Here is a 26238-nt window from a genome sequence, read left to right as displayed (position 1 = left end):
AAAATGATGTAAAAAGGCTGGAGTGGGCGAAAAAGTATAGGAATTTAACAGAAGATGATTGGAAATTGGTAAAATTAGTTTAAATGTATTTAAAATATCTTCTTTCTTACACCAAACTTTAAATATTCACTTAACAATACTTGTATAATATTTTAAGGTATACTTTAGCGACGAGAGTACTTTCCAAGTTTTAACAAAGAAGGCTGAATATATAAAAAAAAAAAAGGAGGAAAAATACTTATTGGACTGCATCATTCAAACTGTTAAACACCCCACCTCTGTGATGATCTGGTCAGTGATATGTGGAAGGGGAACGGGAAGGCTCTATAGTGTAGTGGGAATAATGAATCAGTTACAATATAAAAAAGTCCTGGAACAAAGATTGTTGCCACAATTGGCAGAATGGTTTAGTCTAGGTGAAAAAGAAGCCTTCATGCAGGATGGGGCACCATTTTACACGGCTAAATCAGTTAAAAATATCTCTAAGAACAAAATATTCTATTTCTTGATTGGCCAGGAAACTCTCCTGACCTAAATCCTATAGAAAATGTTTGGGCGCTTCTAAAGAAGCAAATATCTAAAGAAAATATTACAAATAAAGTGTATTTAATAAAAAGAATTATTCACCATTGGAACCGTACTAAAGAATTGAAAGAAATGGCTGAAAAATGCATCAAAAGTATGCAAAAGCGTTCTTGTAATTATAGAGGCAAAAGGAGGAATCACCAAATATTGATCTTGAATATATTTGTAGTAATATTTTAATAATAAAATTTATTAACAATTTGTTAAATGTTTTTTATTTGTCAAAAAAATACCTATTTCTTAATTATATTTCTTTTGAGTACATAAATCACAAAAAAATATTAAAATAATCGACTTTGAAACTTGAAAATGTAAAAAATTGTGGGTGGCCATAATAAATTGTCACACGACTGTATATATATATATACATATATATATATATATATATATATATATATATATATATATATATATATATATATATATATATATATATATATATATATATATATATATATATGTAAATTATGTTAGTGTATTTAACAAATAGAGTGCTCAATGTTCTTAAAGAACCGAGCAATAATTAATTAGTAAAAAACACTTATCTAACTTTTATCTTAACTAACTTTATATATATATATATATATATATATATATATATATATATATATATATATATATATATATATATATATCAGAGGCGGATCCAGCATTTTTTAATCTTTGAGATAGCTAACTTCCAGACATGGAGCTAACTCAAAACATTTTTATGTTTATACTTATATCAAATAATGAGGGTTTGCAAAAAATTGCGGTGATTGGAGGCTGGGAACAAAAAAGCCCCAAAATGTTTGCTACACCTGCCCCAGACGTGAGAGCAAAATATTTTTTGTATTATTCTCAACTAAACTTATATTCATCGATAATTTTTAAGTTTTATAGTATTATCTTTTAGCGCTCAAAAATTATGACCGTATAAAGTTCAAACCCCCCTCAATTTGAGGGGGTTGTAATTTTTATATGGTCATAATTTTTGAATCATCTTGAATGGTAATAGCATAAAATAAGTAAATACTTTTTAAAATAACACGATATTTTTAAATATCGACATGTTTTGTAATTTTGCATTACATTTTCAAAAAATTAATTTTACAATAAAATAAAAACTTTGGAATAAGTATTAAAAATAGAAGACTTTACAGAGATATATTAAAGGACAAAAAATACATAAAAAACTAATAAAATAATTACAAATGACTCAGTAAATAACTAATCAATATAATCAAAATAAAGTAAACTGTAATTTTAATTGAATAGATAAATTAATTTTATATGGAAAGTTATTATGGAAAGTTTGTTTATTAAGAGCACTTAATAAATCCCTCACGTTTGTTTATTAAGAGCACTTAATAAATCCCTTACGAGGGGTTTTCCCATTTAATGTGAAGCGCTTCATTTATTTTAAATTATGTTAAGTTAAAATCTAAAGTCTCAAATGATTTACAATCAGACAGGTTATAACAATTTAAGGATGTAATTAAATGTTTATATATACAGTAGATTTCCTTAATTCTAAACAGTCCCTAAGCGCGAACAGCTTTAGCTCACTTATTGTTACATCTTTTATTTTAGTGGGATTTTAAAAAAGAAAACTTATTAATAAATTTGAAGACAAAGGTAATGAGAATATGACAAAATATTTTCAAATGTATAATGATACCATGAAATTTTTTAATTGGAAGTAAATCACTTTTTAAAACCCTGAAAAACCAACAATATAAAACCGACTTTAAAAAAAAAGGCAATTTAAATTGCATAACGGGTGATGTGGAAGTTATCGGACAAATCCTAATTTCATTATTTGAGCATAATAATTAGTGGTTTTATGCGTAGGCATAAACGTTCTATAAAATATAAACTTTATTATTTGAAACACAATTATTTAAAATGAGGTTAAATGCAGCTGAACGAGAACCTTTTCGAAAGCGACTAAAAATGTTTTTTGTAAATAAACCTAATATAAAAGAAAAAAAAATCGTAAATCATTTTGAAAAGGAAGGATTTGCTCGAAGTACAATATATGATAACCTAAAAAGACTTGAAACTGTTCAATCGTTTTCTGATAGAAAGCACCCTGGTCGTCCGACATCCTGGACTAGAGAAAAGAAAGCCGAATTAACGAGACTTGTCAACAATCAAAAAAGGGTCAGTCAGAGAAAAATAGGTATCAAATTCGGTGTAAATCAATCGACGTTTGCTCGTCAGTTAAAAAAAATGAATATTAAATATAGAAAACGTGAAAAGACTCCAAAATAAACTATAGAACAATAAATAAAGGCAAAGAAAAGAAGCAGGAAACTAGTTAACCAACTCTATAACACAAAATCGCTTCTAGTCATTAATGACGAAAAATACTTTTGTTTTGCAGGGGACAACATGCCTGGAAAATCTGGATACTACACAAACAACAAAAAGACATGCACAGAAAGTGTTCGTTTTATAAGAAAAGAGAAACTTCCAAAAAAATTATTAATGTGGATAGCCATATCTGACCGTGGTATGTCCGAGCCATTGTTTCGCACTTCCAAGGCTGTAGCGATTAATTCATCAATCTATATTAATGAATGTTTAGAAAAACGACTTCTTCCATTTATTTACAAGTATCATGGAGACTTTAACTATTTATTTTGGCCAGATTTAGTAAGTTCTCATTATTCTAAAGATTCTCTAAATTGGATGGACCAATATGTCTATTACGTTGATAATAATCCAATCCCCAAAATGTGCCTCAAGCACGACCAATTGAAAATTTTTGGGGACATTTGGCACAGAAGGTTTACGAGGGAGATTGGCAAGCTTCAACAGAGCAAGTTTTGATTAATCGCATTAAACTAAAATTACAAGAAATTGATTTAAACTTTTTACAGTCGCATATGAAAGGCATCAGAGCAAAATTGAGATCAATTGCAGATGGTGGTGTTTTTTCATATAGAAAATAATATATTTTTATTAAAAGATAAATACTTTATTTAAAAAAAATATAATAGTAGTTTGTTTTTTTATCTATAAATAAGTTATTGACGTTTTTATTTTGTCTAATAACTTCCGCATCACCCGTTACTGTTCGATGTAGGATTTGATGGTGATTATTCATGTGAAACAAAAAGTCAAAAATTAGAAATACCTCGTAAGATATTTAAAAAATAGTACTTTCCTGCATAGTTTAAACGTTTCCTAAATTCTGAAAAGATTTTGCATTTTATTTTTTGTCAAATGTTGGCGTTTTTTCATGCAAGTAATTCACAACAATTTTAACAATAGTATTTTAACGATGTTAAAATTTTTTAAAGAATTTCTAAACGTCTTGTTTATCTTAACTTTTTTTTATTAAGAAAAATGTCAAAAATTAAATAAATAAAGATCGCGAAAGAAAAATTAAACTTTGTTGTGAAGCTATCAATAATACGAAGATATCATACTCAGAAGCCGCTTTATGCCATAAGATTCCTAAAGCAACTATTTTTTGCAGAATAAAAAAAATAAATGGAGCTGCTGATGTTGGTAGACCAAGAGCAATAAGCCAAGTAATGGAGAGGCTTATAGTTGAACTTGTACAGTTTATGAGAGACATTGACTTCAGATTAAAAAGAAATGATATTTTAACTGTGGTCGAAAACTATTTGAATGAATATAAACAAACTCATTTATTCAAGACCGGCAAGCCTACTCGAAATTGGTAAAAGTTTCATTAGAAAATATGCGAAAAACATTGGTGAAAGAAAGGCTACAAGCATGCCAGCTGTAGAAGCGATGTATTTGCAACCCGCCAATTATTGATGAACAGTTCTCCATAAACAGCGTCAACCAAGTTGACGCTGTTTATCGAGAGCATAATTTAAATGAAAAGCCGTCTCATGTCTTCAACTGTGAAATTGATTGAAATTCGATCAAGGTAAAGTCAACATCGTTTTTAAAAAAGGAATAAAAAATAAACAACTTGCCCTAACAAATGAAAAATAAATGACTACAATTTGAACTTGTGGCGATGCTTTTGGAAATATCCTACCTCATCAAGTCATTTACAAAGGTCAAAATTTGATGAAAGCATGAACCCATCAAGGTGATGCTTCTAATGTTTATTATTCTACCAGCAAATCAGGTTGGATGGAAAGCAAAAATTTCATAGAATAATTTTGATCAATTTTTTTAGTTTACGCAAACAAACCTCAAGGATCTAAAATTCTATTTTTAGACGTCTATGCATCATATCAATTTTGAATTAAAGAGATTATCTGAATCAAAAAACATAATTTTATTCCGATTGCCAGCTCACACAAATCATTACACAAGTCATTTTTTGCAACCACTAGATATTGGAGTTTTTAAAACAGTAAAGGCGGAATAGAACCGAATTGTAGAAGTTGATTTGGTCAGAAATTCTTATTTAAGTTTAAGTAACCGGTAGTTTCTAGCCATGCTAAAAAACCTTATTGCAAAAAAAGGCTTTAAAGTGGAAAATGCACGAGGTGGTTATGAAAATAAAAGTATATTTCCACTTAATCGTTCAAAAATAAAACCCAAATAAAACTGCAATCGTCACTATTTTTCAAGATGTAACAAATGACGAAATTGAAAATTGTTATTCTGGAAAGTCTACCGATTCACAAGTTTCACTCGAAAAGACTATTAGAATAAATTTAAAAAACTCTAAGAATAGACTTTCAACAAAACAAGTATTGCTCAAAGAACTAGATAGCATCAAGAATACCGTTTAACTAGCATCTTTTGATATTTCGGTAGTAAAGAAAAGGGAACAACAATTAAAAGAACAATAAGTTATAATATGACGGAACTAACTGAACGGCTCAGGACGATGCTGCACAAGCTGCTAAAAAAAGAAAACTATATGAAAAAGAAGCCAGGAAAGTTATTCAAGAATAAAAGAACTGGACTTAGCAATTCTCAAAGAACAGCTTAAAAAAAAAAGAAAAAAAAATCTTTTAAGGCTTGAGAAACCCCGAAAACTAGTGTTGTTATCGACTAAATTGACTAAAAATCAACTAGTCGAAGGTCGAAAATAGTCGACTAAGAAAAAACGAATAATTGATTTAATCGGTTATAGGACTATTGACTTCCTAATAATTGGCTAAAAGTCAATTTAGTCTAGTGAAAATCTTAAAGTTCTTTTATTAACTTTCATTAACTTTCTTTTATTTTTGTTTGTTCGTTAAAAAACAAAAGCATGTACTATTATAACGAGAGGTGTCACGAAAAGTGGTTTTGTGTCACCAAATATTTGGCTGCCGAATATTCGGAGACTCTTTCTTATTTTGAGGCTTCCGACCTGGTTGAAGTGCTTATCGTGGGTATACTGGCAAAAGACGTTAAGTTGAAATTGGCAGTTTTGACCGAATGATGCAGTATTATAAAGTTTACAACGCTCTACAAATTGGCAAAATACAACTTAAAGAAAACACTTTTCTCTGGTTATAAAAATACATTAAACGTTAACTCATAAAACGGGTGTTTTGTTTAGGTTAACAGCTTTTAAATTAAAAAAAAAATAAAAGCTATTAATATCTTCTTAAATAAACACTTATTAGTTAATAGTTACATCAATTTAATTATAGTTATGTATAAACGTATCATACTCTTCAAACCATTCAAAAAAATTACAAAAATAACCGGCTCAGGTATTTGCTTTTCAGAAGTAATTTCAGAAGTTGATATAGATAGATCTTCACTACAACCTGAACTGAAAACATCGTTTAACTTTAATGGAAATGTCAATTAAACAGTTGCGATAAAACGATGCTATAAATCCTTTTCAGTAAAACGCTGCTTGACACCAATGAACCATCACCGGTAACTATTAACACCGGTGATGAATCAGCTCTACTTCCTAAGAAAAAGAAATGTTTATAAAAACGATCAAACTAATCGATACAAAAAAATGCACACACATGAAGATGTGAGAAAGAATAATTCCAATTGCAAATGATATTAATTTTTGCATAAAATCGTTCGCTTAAATTGGATAACAAACTCTTATAAGTGTTAGTCAGCAAACGCAAAACATTATCCTAACAGAACTTGCTAAAATTTTCTTAGCATTTGCCGGTGGCAGTGTAGATAGTGAATGGCTATTTTATGAAGTATGACATCTCTAATTATAACTATTACTTATTTTTTGTTTACTCTCTTAAAGTTTTATCTAAGTTTTATTTTTTGTAAAGCTCCAAAATATTAATGTCACCTATACAACCACATTACAATCATATATGGTTGTAAATACTTTGATATTTAGCAAGTATTTAAGGCAGTCCCTAAATCATTGAGGTCTGGCAATATATAGTCCAGTTGTCGGAGCGGCCGTTCTCTCATATTGTTTTGCTTTATTAACATTTAAATGATATGATTTAAAAAAATAGAAAGCAAATATAAATTACTTTATTATTTTTATGACAAATTATTTCAAAAAAATAATTTACTCTCATATTTCAGCTAAATAGATTTTTAGTTGACTTAGTTGATTCTAAAAATACTTAAGTCGATTTTGGCCGACTTTAGAAAATATATTCGTTGATTTAGTCGACAGTTGAATTAATTAATAGTCGTAGCAACATTAGTTTGATCGTAATATATTTTATCGTGAAATAGAAAATGGAATCATATGTTGAAATCTGTAGTAGTTTCTTGAGCTGAGTCTTAGAAAGTTGTTTTAAGCAAGTTTCATATTTAAAGAATAAATAAGTTGCTCTGTTGATATTTTCTTTAAGTGGTGTGTTAGTAATTAAACTTTCTACATTATATGAAACAATGAATTTAGTAATTTACATTACTTTGCTTCAAATCTTCGACATATAAAAATGAGTCTAAAGTGCAAAATTGTTAAGGTATATGAGGAGATAAGAATAAATAAGAAAGATGTTTGGCAAGATTGTGTTTGAACGTTCCAATATTTGATACTATAGATCAAAAAGTTGAAAGAGAATTATCTTTACTAAGTTTGTACATCTTACTTAACGCATAAGTTCTTGCTGTTTGTGATCCTACAGGATATATTTTATTGTAAATCTCTTTTTCAAGACAACTTATTAAGTTTTCTAAAATACCCTTGTAAAGATAGTTCTCTTTTGATAGGAGATGATCCTATTATAAAAAGAGAACTATCTTTACAAGTTATTTTTATGGAAAAATTAATTTTTTGAAAATGCAAAGTTACGAAACATGTCAAGATTAAAATATATCGTGTTATTTTTAAAAATATATATTTTTTTAGGTACGTCAGATATCAGATTTCCTTTAAGAAGAATAATTAAAGTTAGATTAATATTGAAAAAAAAGTTAAACTTGAATATGACATTTTTGCGTGGTTGGTAAACTTTGTTTTGGGCTTATTGATATTGAAAATTAGGTTGTTGTTCTCACATCAAATTATTGTTGAAGATTAGAGGTGTATCGGGTATTTTTGCCGGATATGCCGTATAGTGAATTTTTCCAAAGTTCTATAAGTGTTTATGAAGAAAAAACAAGTCTTGCCAGTCTACAATAAAAAGTATTCAAGATTTAAAAAATCAGTGAAAAACTGTATGACATGGTATATGTGCTGAAGTATAGAAAATAGTAATTAAAAAAAAATTTGGCCATAAAAAACGATTTTTCTATATACGTTATTAAAGCATATACCTGTGTTATACCAGTTTTTTATTGATTTTATCTTTTTAAATCTTGAACACTATTTAATGTAGAATGACAAAACTTGTTTTTACTTCATAAACATTTTTAGAACTTGATATCACCGCATATATAGTTTATAGAATCTGATACCGCCGCATCATTTACCGCGAACGGACGTGTTCATTTTTGCTCTACAAAAAATTTCAAAATGGCTAACAAATTTTCATCTGCACAATTTAAAGACATATTGGAAATTCATGAAAATACTCTTATGAAGATATTTAATGATAGAATCGATAAACTCGAAAACAAATTAAATACAGTAATTGACGAGAATAAGGAACTTAAAAAGGAAGTAGGCGAACTTAAAAAAATATGTTGATTTATGAGTAGTAATTATGATAAATTAGTTGCTGATCATCGAGCACCTAAAATATCAACAATTAATGAAAATGAAAACGATATGAATAACTAATTAGCAGAACTCAAAAATAGAAGTCGGCGAAACAACTTGAGATTTAGTGGGATTGTGGAAGACAAAAATGAAAGTTGTGAAGACAGTGAAACGAAAATAAGGGAGTTTCTAGATAATAAACTTCATTTAGGAGGAAATTTTGAAATCGAAAGCCCATCGAGTTGGAAAGAAATTACTCGATAATAATAAAAAAATCAGGTCTATCATCGTCAGATTTCTAAATTATAAAGACAAATCTACGATGTTAAGAAAATACACTACAATGAAATTATGGACTGAAAAGATTTACATAAACGAGGATTATAGTAAACATACGCTGAAATTGCGAAAAAAACTAAAGAATTGAGAGCGAACGGTAAGTACGCTAAAGTCATATATAATAAATTAATCACACGTGAGTTATAAAAGAAATTCTTTGATCTCATTGGTTTATTTTTATAACAAAATTAAAATGGATTCTAACGAAACCATGAATTATGAGTCTAGTTTTTATAACTTTTTTCAAACTAATGATTTTTTATTTGACTATGAATCTGACCCTGATCTAAATTATTTTACAAATCTAATGCTTTGCAAAACACTTTTATACACATGAAATTAAAGGATTTCTTGACCAAAATAAAATTAATGCAATTCACATTGATATACAGAGTTTTAGAAAAAACTTTGAAATTTTTTGTAATTTTATTGAAGAAACTTGTAATATTTTTTAATAAAATTTGCTTAACAGAACTTGGTCCAGTTCGGATAACTAATATTCGTTTACAAATTTCGAACTGACGAGTTTCAATTTAGTTTCATTACCACGAAAAACATATATATGTTAGAAATAGCTTAATATATATTACCCGGCATGATATGAGCATTTCTGATGCCGATAAAGAGGTTTTAACGATAGAAATTTCAACAAATAAAACAAAAAAAAATTATTCTAAGTTGTTGTTATCGCCCACCTTCGGGTGAAATTAAAAGTTTTAATTCGTTTTTATGTAATGATATCATTAAAAAAAGTAACCACGAGAAGAAATTTATCTATTTATTGGGTGATCTAAATTTAAATTTTTCTCAATATCACGTCAATAATAACATTAAAATGTTTTATAATGACATATTTGAAAGTGGTACAATTCTTTTAATTAACAAACCTACCAGAATTACTCAATCAACTTCCTCTTTAATTGATAATTTTTAACCACGGATATTTTTAACGAATCTTTAAAAAAGAGGCCAAATAAAAATGACATATCAGATCACTTTCCTATTTTCTTTTCTATAAATGTCGATACAAATTTACTATCCGAGGAAACACGAGTTTTTAAAAAGCGCAATTTTTCAAATAATAACCTTGAATCTTTTAAAAAGCAATTATCTCTAATTCATTGGAATAGTATTAACTCTTCTGATGATGCAGACTTAGTTTACAACCATCTTTTTTAAAATATTTTATGATATTTACAATACTAATTTCCTTAATAATGATTTTTTATATGATAAAAGAGAGGTTGTGGAAGAATTTAATAAATACTTTGTGACTGTAGAATCAAATCTTGCCATACTAATTTCTAATCTAACACTTTAATAAAAGACCTAAGTTTCCCAATAAACTCTTACCTCGACTCTTTCGAATTATTTTTTGAGGAGTTTGAAATCGCCTTTAAGATGTTAATGTGTAACAAACCAGTAGGTCCGGATGATGTTAATGGCAACATCATAATAAGTTCATTTGATGTTATAAAATATATATTCTTTAAGATTTTTTCAATTTCAATTAAACAGGGAATTTTACCACAAGCTTTAAAATTGGCAAAAGTAATACCAATTTTAAAAGGTGGTGACATTGAATACATTAGTAACTATGTCCGATTTCAATACTTTCAATACTGATATAACTAAATTTTGTACAACAAAATTTATAATAATCTTACAATTAATAATTTATTATACAGTAATCAATATGGATTCCAAAAAAACAACTCAACTGAACATGCAATTCTTCAATTTACTAGAAATATTTCTGAATCATTTGTAAAAAGTCAACTTACATTGGGTATTTTTATTGGTTTGGCTGAAGCCTTTAGTACTATTGATCACGAAATTCTTTTTAAAAAGTTAAAATGGTACGGAATTACCGGAAATATTTTAATTTGGCTAAAAAGCTACCTAAGTAATAGAAAGCAATTTATTTATGCGGACTACAATATATCATCTAATTTGTTGAATGTGGAGTGTGGAAAATCTCAAGGATCCATTTTAGGACCTCTCCTATTTTTATTATATATTAATGATCTAAAGTCTATCTGTTTTTTAAATCTATCTATCTTCTATCTAAGTCCATCTATCTTCTAAATCTATCTATCTTCTAACCTAACAACAGTTATGTTTGCTGAAGATTCTAACTTATTTCTTTTTCATAATAACATTATAACACTTTTTTAACAACATGAACATTGAACTAGTAAAAGTTTCCGAATGGTTTAAATTAACTAAATTGTCATTAAATATTGATAAAACTAAATGGATTCTTTTCCATCCAAGCGGTAAAAAACACCTGCTCCCTAGTAACTTGCATTTTTTTTATACGGATAATATAATAGTTGAAAGAGTTTTAGTGACAATATTTTTAGGTGTCTATATCGACGAAAATTTAACATGGAAAAACCACATTGCTAACTTATGCGGTAAAATTTCAAAGAGTATAGGTATTTTGTGCAAACAAGAAGCATTCTTAACAAACGTACCTTAATTCAATTATATTACTCTTTAATTCATTGTCATATTAACTATGCAAACATTGCATGGGGTAGTACAAATAAAGGTAAACTTGTACCTCTCTATCGGCAACAGAAGCATACTGCACGCTTTATAAATTTCAAGGACTGTTTTGCTCATGTAAAGCCTCTTTTATATGGAATGAAAGTTCTCAATATATACGAGCTAAATTTTTTAATATTCTTTGTTTTATGTATTTACATATTTTTATTATTTTTACGGGAAGCTTATTGTAATACGTTACATAAACTTTATGCAAATACGTGTTTACATAAATATGTTGCAATATGAATTTTACTGTTTTTTGATCATATTTATAAGTTGACTTTTTATTAATTGCATGTACTTTAACGTAATGTAATTTTTTTGTACAGTAACGTAATGTAATTTTTTTTTTTTTTTAGCGGTTCTTGGTGACAAGACCTAATGGTCTTCTTCGAGTGTCCGCTTTTTTTTTTTTATTAAATATTATTAAAGTTTTACTTTTTTAAACGAATTTTTTACCTGTAATTTCATTTCTTGTATATACTTGAATAAATATTGTAATAAAAAATAAAAAAAAGAACTTAAGAAAACTTCATTATCTGGGATATCTGGCAAAAATATTGGGTACACCTCTATTGAAGATATGCTCGGATAGTTTTCAAACCTATGCACATTTTGTATGATTATATCAAATTTTATAAGAAATATAATAATTAGCAGACAGTTTAAACCGACTAGTACTTTTCGTACATATATTTTTGTTTTTTAGAATTTAGGTAACAGCGGATGTGGGGAGGGGCAGGGACGGATTTGTATAACTCTTTTTTATAATGCAATAATTCAATATTTAGATTTAAACGTTAATTTGTTTTTATTGAAAGTCATTATTTGTTCGCGCTTACAATTAAGGTTTATATGATAAAAATCTTATTTGTACGCGAAAATTGTTTATGTACTTTAACTTTTTGCAACTTCAATAAATTGATGTAGGTGTAAAAAAAAGAAAAAAGAAAATCTTCTTCTTCTTTTTTCTTTTTTTCTTTTAAGTGCCCTAAGAAGTCCTTGCGGTCTTATCACAAAGCACTGCGGAAGAGCATTTGAAAGATAGTTCACGCCTCCTTCCTTACCGATGTTATAAAACTTGCCCAAAGGTGGCGTTGAGCTAAGGATCTCTTGTTTCTGAGGCAAGCTCTCTAACCCTTGCGCTACTGCTGTCCAAGCCTTTGAGGCGCGGCTGTCAGGGTTGCGGGTTCAAATCTTTGTTGAAGGAAATTTTTTAATTTTTATTTTAATGTTTTATTTCTAAGTAGTTTTATAATTTTTAACTATTACTGTTGTTTATTTATAGTTATGTTTATTATTTATTTTTATCAATTAAAGTTGCATAGAATAAGTGCATCTATACATACATAAATCGACTGATTTAGATGTAGTCGCAGTGGAGTATGCTGAATTAAATATAGATAAACACTGTGGATTGTACATACACTGACAGACTTAAACAGAAATAGGCCCAGTAGCGTGTACATGCATCGACTGACTTAAATAGCGCGTACAAATAATGCCTACCTCAAGGACTACTTTAAGGCAGGACGCGCAAAGTTGATTTTCTGACTTCGCTAGCGAGGGCCATTATTTCTATTAAAGGAAAAGCGTTTTTAATGTTGCAGTAATATTAAAAAATATATCTTTCATTATGCCAAACAAATGCGGAGTTGTGAGTTGTAAGATAATAATGGTAAATCTGCAGTTAAGCGTACTAAAACAATTTTTTTTCGGTTGTTGCACTCTCGTCAGAGGAGGCTTTTTTTTAGCATTAGGATATAAATGTAATATATACAGTGATTTGGTTTGTTTGTTAGTTTTGGTGTTAGAAAAACAATTTAAGTTATGCATAGTAATATTTATTTGATTTATAACTTTTTTTACGCCAGTGTTGGAAAAAAATGAAGACTTTTAAGTTAATTAAGACAATAAGTAAACACAATGTTTACAATAAGTTAACATTGTTTTCACTTATTGTAAACACTAATTTTTTCTGCTTTTAAACATGTCATTAGAGTTTCATTAAACAATATATTGAATAATTTTTTTTGAATGTTTTTGATAATTCAATGTCAATACTAAAGTATGACATTGAATTATCAAAAACATTCTATTGGTGTTTATATTCTTTTTACAGAACAAAATTATCTCTAATATTATTATAATATAAACTGCTCTGCTCTGCAATAACCATACTGATATTCAAAACAAGTTGATTTCATGGGCCATCACTAATGCCAGAAAAACCCGGTTCGCAAATATACACTGTCATAAAGAAATGATGTTAGAACTTATAAAACGTATGGTAAAAAAAATTCTGAAAAAGGAGGACAAAGAAAAGAGAAAAATAGAAAGAATTTTGAAAAATTGCATGCCGCATCAGATAAAAGAAATGTTCCCTCAACTAGAAAGTCATGCAATTTCGGATATTGAAGAAATTCTAGTTGGAGCTGTTATTGGAAGATATATTTGCCACATATGGTTTAATAATGCTGCTAATTGCCGGGATATATATTATGGTAGACTTCTAAGTGTTAAAAAGAAGAACAGTGCTATCCCAGTGGGCACAGGACGTAAAAAAGACGTCTTTTAAACGTCTTTTGAACGTTTTGGACGTCTTTTGAACGTTCAAAAGACGTCTTATTTAGATCCTGTGCCCACTGGGATATATATTGTTTCTTATTGGAAGTCAAATGAGATTGAGGATGATGATGCTGTAGAGTATGAGATGAGCAAATATGAACTATCTACAGACATCATAAGTGGTAATATGATCATATCATAAAGAAATAGTGATTGAATTGATTTTAATAAGGTATATGGTATTTTAAATAATAATGCAGTTTATTTAGTTTCATTAATAGATTTTATTTACAGATTGTAAGTTTCTTGTTTTTTTTTTGTTTTTTTTTTGTGAGATAATAAAAAGATTTATAATTCTTTCATTCATTATTTGTTTATATCAGATCTTATTTCAGGTAGTCGGGTTTGTTACCGACATCTAATAACAACGGTTGACTTGGTTGCAACGTGCTATGGGAAACCGAAGCTCATTTGTTATTTAACTTAAGCCAATTACCTAGCTCCTGGCATCTGTTTCTACTCAGAATAAAATACCTTTGCCTGCAGAGATGCTGAGATGTTTGTTTTAAGTAACTTAAATCATTTAGTATACCCTGAAATCGGTATTTCTTTTTTCATAATTGTTTTTATAATTCACATCTATTCTATTTCAGGTACCAAACATGTTTTATTATTTTTTTTAAATTTTATTTAGGTGCCTCAAGAAGTCCTTACGGTCTTATCGCAGTGCTAGACGGATGAGCATTTAATTGGAAGTTCACGCCTCCTTTCTAACCGATGTCGCAAAACTTGCCCAGAGGTGGGGTTTAAACCACGAATCCTTTGTTTCTGAGGCAAGTGCGCTACCACTGCGCCAAGGCTGCTGATTGAAGGATTTATTTGGTTCGATTGGTGCTTCTGTTTTAAGGGCACAATGTGTTATACATCAGAAGTTAAGTTATTTTGATTTATTTTTAACTTAAACTTCCTTTTCCATTATTTTCATTGGGTTTTTTCAGTAATTATAAAAGTCTTATACATTTTATCAAGGTTTTAACTCATAACATGAAAGCTGAACGATAAAGTTATGCTTTGAAAAGTTCAAACTGAATAAACTAGAACTAACAATGGAAATTTGATTATGTTTCAAAATTTAAATAGCGTAATTGGAAATAACATGCTTCCCCAAATTATAAAGATAGAAATAGTTTGTCATTAAGATAATTTAATTAATGAGTTGGGTAACTATTTTCTAGATGAGAACCTTTTCAGCAGTGAAATTATTATCTCACCATTTTCTTGTGATGTGAAAAATATGAAAGAGGAAACGCAAGAAGAATTTATAGAGTTAAAAATGATACCACGGCTAAGGATCACTCCAAAATGACACCATTTGATCACTTTTGGTTGAAAATGAGGAATTCATATCCATTGTGTTCATCAATTGCACTTAAAGCCATTATTCCCTTTCCAACATTACATTTGTGTGAAGCCGAGTTTTCAGCTATCGCTGTTGTAAAAAAATACTGCTTAATGTTATGATCCAGAAAAATCCTTTGGGGGTGTGATTGTACTATCATTGGTGGTTACTGGGATAGAAGTCCCTATATCTGGTTACACCGTCCGTGGAAGAAAATCTATTCTCAAATTTGCATAAAATTGCAATAAAAAAACTGTAATACATTTAACTCTAGAACAATAAAACTTAATTTTTTATAACTTTTACTTTTATCCACTTTATAAATTTTGATAGATTGCATTTACTAAGTTCTTTTAGGAAGAAAATTAAAAAAATTGGAGCTTTTTTTAATTTAAAAAAGAATATATGAGTTATTTGTACCAAAAAAATTTTAAAAATTGTATTGCTTTTTTATAAACTATCATGACAAAAATCTGGGGAAAAAGGTAGAGCGTTAGTTATTCAATCCATTTTTTCATAAATTTAATTAAAAAATATATACCAAATTGAGCAACAAACAACGAGGAGAACAGGAAGACTGTTTACTTCGTGTGTTTTGGCAAAGCTAGTCGCTTTTTAACCAGCTTATGACACTTTAATGATCCAAAAGTATTAACTGGCATTTGTGAGCGTTGCTGCTCCAACCTTAGGAGGCTTAAGGAGGGGAATCTTAAAACTCAACTACAGCTGTTTGACTTCTCCAATATCAAAGTCCATTTTTTTACAAGAGAATCAGTTTATTCAGTGATTGCTTGATTTGCTCAGTTGGCAAAGCAAAGGACAATTCTCCACATCCAGTCTTGGCAACCCAGAAACCTAAAGCAAACCAGAACTCAGTTCAAAGAAGATGTTCTCAATTTTTTTTTATAGATGGCAAGAGTCTCCCACACAGTGGGGTAAAGTCTACCTTGCAAAAGAATTTAACAGAAGTTGTGTCCAAGGACTCTGAGGCAACTTATAGAGTTGCAGCATCAGCCATTGCCAACAATGAAGTTTCACCCCATAGAACAGTTTGTCTTAGTAGACCTGAGAGAATAGGAGGCCACTCTATTCCAGTTCTTCCAGGTACCATTGGATAAGATATTTAGCATTAGTTTTAGCGTCATATTTTAAGTCTATGTAATGCATAACAATGTAAAATCTCTCTTAATTATTTCAATGGTTTATCTTCAAGAGCAAGAAGACTTTTCAATAAAGAACCAGAACTGACAGCAAAAGATATTATTTATGTGCAACACAACACAAGGCTGTCCAATTCTGGTGTGAAAAAGCTGGTGTCAACACTAAATCAAGTTGTTTCAAGTCGGGTTGTAGAAAAGAACTTTCTTTCCAAGTTTGATCAGTTGACCAAAAAACTTCAAAGTCATTTTACCAAAACTTGATCAAAGTTGCAACTGACAAGGGCACAAATCAGGTGGACTTTCATTCACTGAAAAGACTTAACTAGAAAGCTTTTTGTCAGCAAGTTCAACGGTGTTAAATTGTGTATGCCGCTAGTAACCGTACAATCTTTACGAGACAAATAGGCGCTGATTTGCAATTAAAACGCACATCTTCAGCACTAACTGAAATGCACAAACGCATTCGTCTTCGACTTGGGAAAAAGAATGGCAAAAAAACTGTGTTCCGATGAAAAAAAATTCAATCTTGATGGTCCAGATGGCTTCAATTACTACTGGCATGACATTAGAAAAGAGAAAATATTTTCAAAAAGAAGGGCTATGCGAGGCGGAAGAGTAATGATTTATGGTGCATTCAGTTATTTTGGAAAAACTTCGATTGGCTTTATTTCTACTAAATTAAATGCTGAAGGATATAGAAGTTTGTTGAATGGTCATTTGAATGATGTTTTGCAAAAATTTGCTAACACTTATTTTTTTTTTCAGCATTTTATTGCTTCAATTCATAAGGCAAAGTCAAATATCTCATGGTTTTCCAGCAAGAAAAATCAATTATTAGGATGGCCAGCGCTCTCACCTGATTAAAATCCCATCGAAAACGTATGGGACATCTTATCAAGACGTGTTTAAGTAGAAGGAAAACAATATTTTAATGCCGATGAATTGAAAAAGGCAACATGTTTGGAAGAACAAGTACAATTGCCATGTTTGGAAAAACAAGTTTTCTAAGATCTGCAAAAGATATTTTGCAGATCTTAGAAAACATTCGGAAATTTTGCCAAATCGTGTATTTGAAGTTGTTCAGAATGGCGGCAATAAACAAAGTATTAATAATAAATTTAAATTGCAATACAAAACATTATGGAATTTTGTAGAGTAAAATTGGAGCAAGGTTACAATTTTGCACCTTCATTTTTCTAAAATTTTTAAGCTAATTAACGAAATGAAGCTAGACTTTATTACAAATAAATCTATTACAAAATCATATAAGATATTACGCAATGGAATAATTTTTAAAAATTATTTTATTATTTTTGAGATCTTGAATTTTTGGTTAGGTTATAAATTTGCACCTCACTTAGTTCTAAAAAAATTGAGCAGTTCAGTGTTTCCTATTTACAACTTCATGACACCACCATCACTCTCAAGGTTCATGTTGTCATTCACCATGTTTCACAATTCATCCAACGCCACAATAGCTCTTTGTGAATTTCTTCAGAGCAAGCAACTGAAGCACTTCATAATCTTTAAAGTAACAATTGGCAAAGGTACTAGGCATTAAGCAACCACCCAGAATATGAAGGCAGCCTTCAAAGATGCATCACAGACTTCAACAGCAAAAAAATTGATTAGGAATATTACAAACTAGTTTAAGCGTTTTTCTCAAGAAAAAACAACTAGAATTGAAATGTTACTTTGTATGAATTGAAGAAAATTATTATTTACCAGTGAATTTACTGCAGAAATATTTTTGTTGTGTTTTTGGGATAAATAAAAATTCTTAAAACCAACTTTGTTAGTTACTTATCAGTTATGTTTATAATGGGATTTTACGCAAAATATAAATGGATTTTCTTCCACGGACATTGTGACCAGATTTAGGGACTTATAACCTAGTAACCACCAATGATCTTAAAATGATCTTAACCACCAAAAATCTTTAACAAAATATTATCCTGATGAATAAAAATTACATTATTAAAATTTTCACCTTGTAATAATTTTTAAAAACAAAGGAGTCCCTGAAGATTTTATGATATATAATTTGAGGAACGGATTAGAAAAGGTTGGGAACCACCGATTTAAATAAACGGTATTATTTATTTTTTGTTAAAATTTAAACAAAACAAAATAATGCGCAATTTAACAATAGTTATTATTACAAAAGTACCGTTAGCCGGACGCGAAATTCTCAGCTTAATTTTCTTAACCAATCTTTATAATGAAATTTTGTAACTTAAATGGGCATAACTTTTTGTAGAAATATTCGTTTTTTATGAAATATTCACCATTAAAATACTAATTTAAAGCACTTTCTAATGATATATAATATCTATATATAAAAATAATTTGAAATTTTTACATACCTGTACCTATAATATTTCAAAAGTTTTATTAACACCGTTTAAGATTACTTGAAAAAAAAAATTTATTAGATTATTGAAAAATTATTTGATTATTAGAAGAAAAAAAAAAATTTTTATTTGAATTAAAAATTATTTGAAAAAAAAAAATTATTTGATCTTGTTGGACCTAGTTTAATGGTTTCTGTTAAACCTGTTTACAAACTAACATGTCAAAAAGTGTCAAAAACTTATACCAATATGAAAAAGATAACATTTTGAAATCAGTTCTTATATCCCATGCTGATGTTTATCCTTCTAGACTTGAATGTCTAGAAGGATAAACAGACCTTCTAACTACAGAATGTGCCACGTGTTTTCATAATATTTAATGAGAAAGCTGCTTTGAAATTAAAAGGAGCTCATGAAAAATCCTCTTTCAGCAGATTTTAGATTGATGGAATATTGTTAATGCTTCTGCGAAATGACAGAATATTAGACTAAAAGACCATAACTGATCTGTACAAATTAAAACTTTGAATAATCTGCAATTATTTTTAGAACAATTTAAATCTATGAAATTAGGACATGAACCCAAACAAATTAAATGTGTTACCCATGATGCCATAAAAGTTCTTGTGCAAACCACTGAAGGGTTTATAGCTGTCTGCAAGCATTTGTTTTTGATTATGTCTTGCTTTGTGAGTTGAAAAGTGACAGAATTGAAGGAGAATTTTCTGTTTACAGACAATCAACAGGGGCAAATGCTTTTATGGCAGCTAGGGACATTTTTTCTGCTTTTAAAAAGCGTTAAACTCAATTTGCTGCAACATTTCTAGAATTAGTGGAAGTCGGATAACCCAATAAAAAAGATCGCACATGCGAAGGTCCAATTATTTTAAAGATGCAACCTCAATTAAAACTTGCATTTATGATGTAAGTCTTTCAGAAACTGAAGAGAGCTCTGCTGCTTATGTGGCAGGGTGGCTAGAGAAAAAATGTGATGAAACTAATGCTGAGGATGAGCCAATACTAACAAATGAAGCTAAAGACTTCATTGAAGAGGTTTCACAAGGACATTTGACAGTTCCTCATGAGTATACTTATCAGCTAGTTAGAATTGGGTTATGCTTTGAGAAAAAAACCAAACAGCATGTTTTAGAAAAAGACTTATAAACATTCTGTCTATAATGGTCACATGATTTTGGTTTATCAAAAAATCTTTTTAAGCTTTTGGCAAATTTTCTTTTGCGTGTAATTCATAATTTGGAAAAAGACAAAGCAAATAATGCATGTCTTTATCAGACATCAATAAAAAGACATGCCTTGCTAAGTAACATTTATTTATAAATAGACTTTATTAACATGTTGTTAATTTGCTTAGTGAGTTTATTACACTGACTTTTTATATGTATATAAAAACCAAGTTAAAAAAATATTTTACATTTTTATAAAATCTTCTAGAGAATATTTATTTATTTTTTGCCTTTATTTTAAAATAATAAAAGTTGATATTAATAAAAACTTAACTTAAAATTTTTTTGAAAAGAATGAAAAGTCAATATAAAACTTTTAAAAGTGTTTTTCTCTTTGTTATTAATTTTTACTTTGGTTTTAAGTTTTTATTAACCCTTGCTTTTATTATTTTATAATTATTAGGAGGCACGCCTCCTAATAAACCCTAAATCATCCTTATATTTGAACAACTTCCTTAAAAGATCTAAGTTCTCATAAAACATCCTTGAATTCTAAAAATACTCCTAAAATCTCTTAATTTATACTTGTTTTTTGAACTTGAAGTTTTCTTTCAAATATTTAAAACATATTTAATCTTGTAAAACATAAACTAATTTTTATTTAGATTTTTTTATCTCAAATCTGAAGCTTAGCAACTTTATTCGTGTAAAATTCCTGTAACCTTTACCCTTTCAATAAAAAAAATAGAGTTGTTTAAACAGACAAGAAAAGTTATATATTGCTATATAACGCTATTGATCCTGTCGTTGGAGTCTGGTGGAGAGGGTCACTAATCTCTAGTTAAAAAAGTCTTGCATGCGAGTTTTCTAAATTAACTACCAACAAATGAATCGAATTTTTATGGTTTAGAAAGTGCAAATGGACTGCTTTCAAAATCAAAAAACAAATTCTATTGGATAAGATATAAGGTCTAAAGTGACCTTCAGAATATCCCGTGAATAAGAACATAAAAATAAACTACAATAATAATAATAATTGAATTAACACAAGTAATAAAGTTATTATAAAGACATATCACAAAAAAACTTTAGAAATAAACGATCTAATAGTTTCTAGCAAATAATTTAACACATTATAAACTTCATTTAAAAAGGGTTGTAGTATCAGTATCGAAAATAGCCAAACTGAATGAGCTCGAAATGAAATTTTCCGGAACAATATCAAAATAGACAATAAAAATAAAATTGTAAAAAAAGGAATTGTATCTAAAATATAGACTGCCGGCCCAAACCAAACCCTCAGTCAATGTAGCAGCACTCATTACATGTTCTACCTATTTGTCAGTTGGTGTAGCAACACTCCTCCATGTTCTACCTTTTTGCTAGTTTTTTGATACTATTCCTAAATCCAAATTTCGCTATTACTCCGTATAGGAATATTTCCACATTATTCCTTCTAAATAAATTTCGATTTTTTTTTCGAATTAATTCCTAAAAATTTATTTTTGATATTAATCCCAAAAAAACGTTTCGATCAAAAAAACTCGATATTAACCCGTTTTTCGTGCAATTTTTATCGATACTATTCTTTCCCTACAAAATTGATGCATATTATTGCATTACAACTGATTTTCGCTAAATTCCCCGTTTCAAGTGTCACGTGAGCAAAAGGAAATCTTACATTATCGCAAAAAGAGGCTTCCCAGCAAGAAATTAAAGTTTTTTAAACTAGAATGATCTACAAAACTTTTTTTGATATACAAGACCTATAAAGTCAAAAATATTTTTTCGCCGCTAAAAAAATTACTTTTTTTAAGTTCAATAAGAAAAAACATTTTTATTTATAAACAAAACTTTTTAATAAAAAATATACTTATAATAGAAAATTAAATTTTAGTACTTTTATTTTGTAATTTTATAATTAAAAAAGAATATAGCACTTACTTTACTATTTTCCATTTTTTAATGCTGAGCTATTTATCTTTTTTAAACCTCGCTTTTTCATACATCGCAAAGAAAGACGTCTTGTCAAACATATCTATTTAGCAATGACTCCCACATAGACGTAACATAAATTATGTAATTAGAAAATCAAACTTCAATAGCAAAACTTGAAATTAATACATAATTTTTGAATGTTAACATTAATTATAAAAATTGTTCATTCTGATTTGCCAGAGACACGTGACAATATTCAAAGTTAAAAATTGACGCTTTTTTCTAAATTACTTAATAAATTGTTCATAAGGATTGTTATTGCGTTTTTTGCATTTTTAAAACTAATTATTAATAACTTTAAACTTCCTTGTATTTGATATTAATATGGGATAAGGATGTAAAAACCTGCATTCATAAATAAATATTTTAAAGCAAAACTAAATAGCGGGATAAATATAATCGATGTTTATAACTATTAAAATATTCAATGTTTTCCAAACCTAAGAGCTGCCTCTCTCCTAGCTCTGGAAAGATTTTTCCAATATGAACAAATAAATCTATCTGATAAAAACAAATAAATCTGATAAAAACAAGACATTCTTGGAGTAAAATTTTCTCCCTCAGGAAAAAGTTGTACCCGTCTATGTTACGTTATGTTATGAACATATTTGAATTGTGCAATCTTAAATATAGCACCTTTTTTTCTACTTTCTCAACTTTACAACTTATTCGTGTTTATTCTATTCTTCTTCCATTCCATTGCTCCAATTCTGAACTGTTAGTATTAGTTATTCTTCTTTCTCTACAGTTACCCATAAATCATCTGCATAGAATTGCTCCCATGGAACTCTTTAAAGAGCTTCCAAGACAATAATTAAAAGCAAAGAACCGCGCACTGAACCCTGACACACGCCAAATTTTACCCCAAAACTAAAACTATTATCTTTTGTCTTGACCACTGCTGTGACTTTTTATACATACTCGCGATAATTGTTACCATCCATTCTTCAACACCTAAGTACCACAGATCCCATGATGCCACCTCTCTTGGTTTTTATTCATAAATACATTGCTTTTTCTTTTATTTCAATAAATCTTTCAAAAAAATTGATTATATTTGGTTTAAAAACGAAAAGTTCGTTACTTGGTCAAGCAGTTTTATTCTGTGATATAAACCATATTCTATTACGTCTCCACCTCCTTTATAAACCTTTACCATCCAAATCATTAGTCATAAAGCTAATTTTCTAATAATCAGGTTTTTACTTAAATAGATACTATAGTTACTTACTAGTTAGTTAAGGTGTAGGGATATTAATAATGATCTAAAAAAAATAACATATGGAATTTTTTTTATGGTGTATTTTTTTTTTTGATATGTCTATTTTCATGCAACAAACGTTGGAAATGATAAAAAATATTTTTGGGATCATATTTAGACCTTAAAATTGCTTTTATATTTTACTCTGTATATTCACAAAGGTGTATCAGCTACGTGTTCAGTGGTCTAAATATCATATTTTGAAGTCACAAACATTACTCTGACAGATAAATAAGATGAAAAGTTGTACATTTTATATTTAAACTTATTTACAAAAATTTATTCTTTGGAGAATTGCACGTCTTCAAATTTAGATTGTTTTAATAATTAATAAAAAGAAAGCTCATGAAGATATTATTAAAAATAAGGGTATAAAAAATACCTTTAAATGTAAAAAAAAACTTTCTTCGATCAAAAAAAATCAGCTTGAGTGTCAGAAATTTTGCTATCGATATATCAAGAGTTAGTGCAAGTACTGGTCCAATGGCCAAAAGATTACAAATCTTCCAATGGAATCTTTTTTTGAATAAGAGAGAATTTTACCTATTTTTAAGGATTTAATGGATGAGGGTCGGTTAAATATGTTTACATGTTGGTTAAATATGTTTACATGAAAAAACCCAGAACGTAAATGATGCCCTAAATGGACTCGTATGGTCAAAGTTATCAAAAACTGAATTTGTTGTCAGGGAAGCCATAGAAATGGGTGTAAATTCAGCTGTTATTCATTCTAATAATGTACGCAAAAAAAATAATTAAAGGTTTTAGAACACTTTGATTTGAAAAGGGAAATTTGAAAATCTATGGCAATAAATTTATATTATTCACGCGTTAAACGAAAGGAAAAGAAGTTCGCAAATGGAGAAAAAAAGCGTAGAAAATTATTGTAAGCCAGAATAAAAAAGTTTTATGATAAAATGAATGAAAAGGATTCATATCAAAGTAGTGCTTTCTATCGGTCATTCAGAATATAATATAATATAATACAAAAGTGCTAAAAGATTTTCAGTCTTGCTTTTATTTAATTAAATTAACTTTGAAATGATTTTTCAAAAAAAAAATTTTTAACTGTCAAATTTAACGCATTTTTAACTGGATTTTTTTATTTGAAAAATAAAAAGTTTTTTTTATGAAAATTATTTCTTTTCATGTATTTAACAGTTTTAATAAACTAAATAGAGTTGCAATGACGAATTTCAGAAAGTAATTTTTTTCCTCCTTACCTCTTACTAACTAATAAGTTTTGAGCATACTAATTATTAAGTTGTTTATATTAGTTTACTGTAGTTACTATAGTTACTAAATTTTGTAAAAATAACTGTAGTTTAAGTAAAAACTTTATCAAACACTGAGAAAAAGCAGATTACAATCAGACAATTTTTTTTTATGTTGAGACTCAAGTTAGATTTTAGACATTTTGTTTAAGGTATTTATAAATCTAGAGTTAATGCAGTTGCAATAATGATAGTTTTCTTATCTTAATCAGAAATATTCAAAGATGTTTTATCATATTTTAAGTTAAGAATTAGGTTTTGTACTTGTACTTTATTTTTTAATCTCAACTGTATGTAGATACAATCTCTCTATTTATGTAGATATAATCTCTCTATGTATGTAGATACAATCTCTCTAATTATGTAGATACAATCTCTCTATGTATGTAGATAAAATCTCTTTATGTATGTAGATACAATCTCTCTATGTATGTAGATACAATCTCTTTATGTATGTAGATACAATCTCTTTTAATTAAAAATAATTTTAATAACAATGTGTTTCTTTTTTGTTGTAAATACATAATAAATATAATTATTAAAGACACAATCTCCTAATATATTTATTCGAAAAAGATAAATTATAAAATCCCAAAATTATCCATATATCCACATTACCCTCTATTTATTTATTACTATAAATATTTATTTAATAATATTATGATTGAAATCTAATTGTTAAGTAGATGTATTGCAAAGATGAATCTTAGAAAAGAAGTAAAATTGAATAAAGAGGCAAAGTATGATGGACCTCAAAGTTTTGTGCTTCGTTGAGAAACTGTTTTAATGGACGGTGCAGCAGTAGCAGATCAAAATACATTTTGTTTACATTTATTATTTTGTTAAAATTTTTGATAATATATTACATCAATCAAAATAAATTTTAAATTTTTTTTTGTGTGTGTACTTTTTTAATGCTGTGCTTGACATAAAATAGTAACATAAAATTTCCATAATTTCCGGAAATTCACGAGAATGATTGAAAAGAACAAGTAAGAGAATCTTCAAAAGTATAGAGTTAGGCCATTTTGTTGAGCATTTAAACTTTAGAATTGATGCAGGCAAAATAATTCCAATGACGAAGCGGCATCAAAGTCAGGTAAAATGATGTTTTTTGTCTTTTGAAAGATGTTAATCCTAGGCCATTATTTGTCCGCTGCATTTCACACAAATATAGTTTAGTTGTTAGGAAAAGTTGTCAAATCCTAAAACAAGAAAATTTGCTTTAGTAACTTAAAGAAGTAGTTCTTTTTTACTATCTCCTAAAAGCAGTAACTGTTTGAAAAGATATAATCTTCCTGGTCAAGCCAAATTATTTTGCACATGTTGAACTAAATCTGTAAAAAAGCTTTGTGGATTTGATGCGTTTTTAAATAATTATTCAGCAGTTTTTTCTGTTTTAGAAGAAACGAAAAACAAATATTTAAAAGAGTATAATGAATAAACATCTTTGAAGCAATTTTTTTCCATTAAGTTAACAGAAAATTCTTCTTTTATAATTTCTTTATTTTAACTAAACAGTTTATTACTTTTATGAAACTTCTGT

The 26238-nt window shown here is 28.4% G+C and overlaps 1 long non-coding RNA gene across 1 annotated transcript in view; it reads right to left on the bottom strand.

Moving 5' to 3' along the window:
• Window positions 1-22236, bottom strand: part of LOC124812340 (uncharacterized) — a 26835-nt gene extending 4599 nt beyond the window's left edge. Inside the window, exon 1 of the long non-coding RNA XR_010636754.1 lies at window positions 22104-22236. This is a non-coding gene — a long non-coding RNA (uncharacterized LOC124812340). The remainder of the gene's footprint in view (window positions 1-22103) is intronic.
• Window positions 22237-26238: the final 4002 nt, after the last annotated feature.

Source organism: Hydra vulgaris, chromosome 02 (assembly GCF_038396675.1).
Source record: "Hydra vulgaris chromosome 02, alternate assembly HydraT2T_AEP".
Taxonomy (NCBI): Eukaryota; Metazoa; Cnidaria; class Hydrozoa; order Anthoathecata; family Hydridae; genus Hydra; species Hydra vulgaris.
This window is presented reverse-complemented; position numbering and strand designations above follow the sequence as displayed.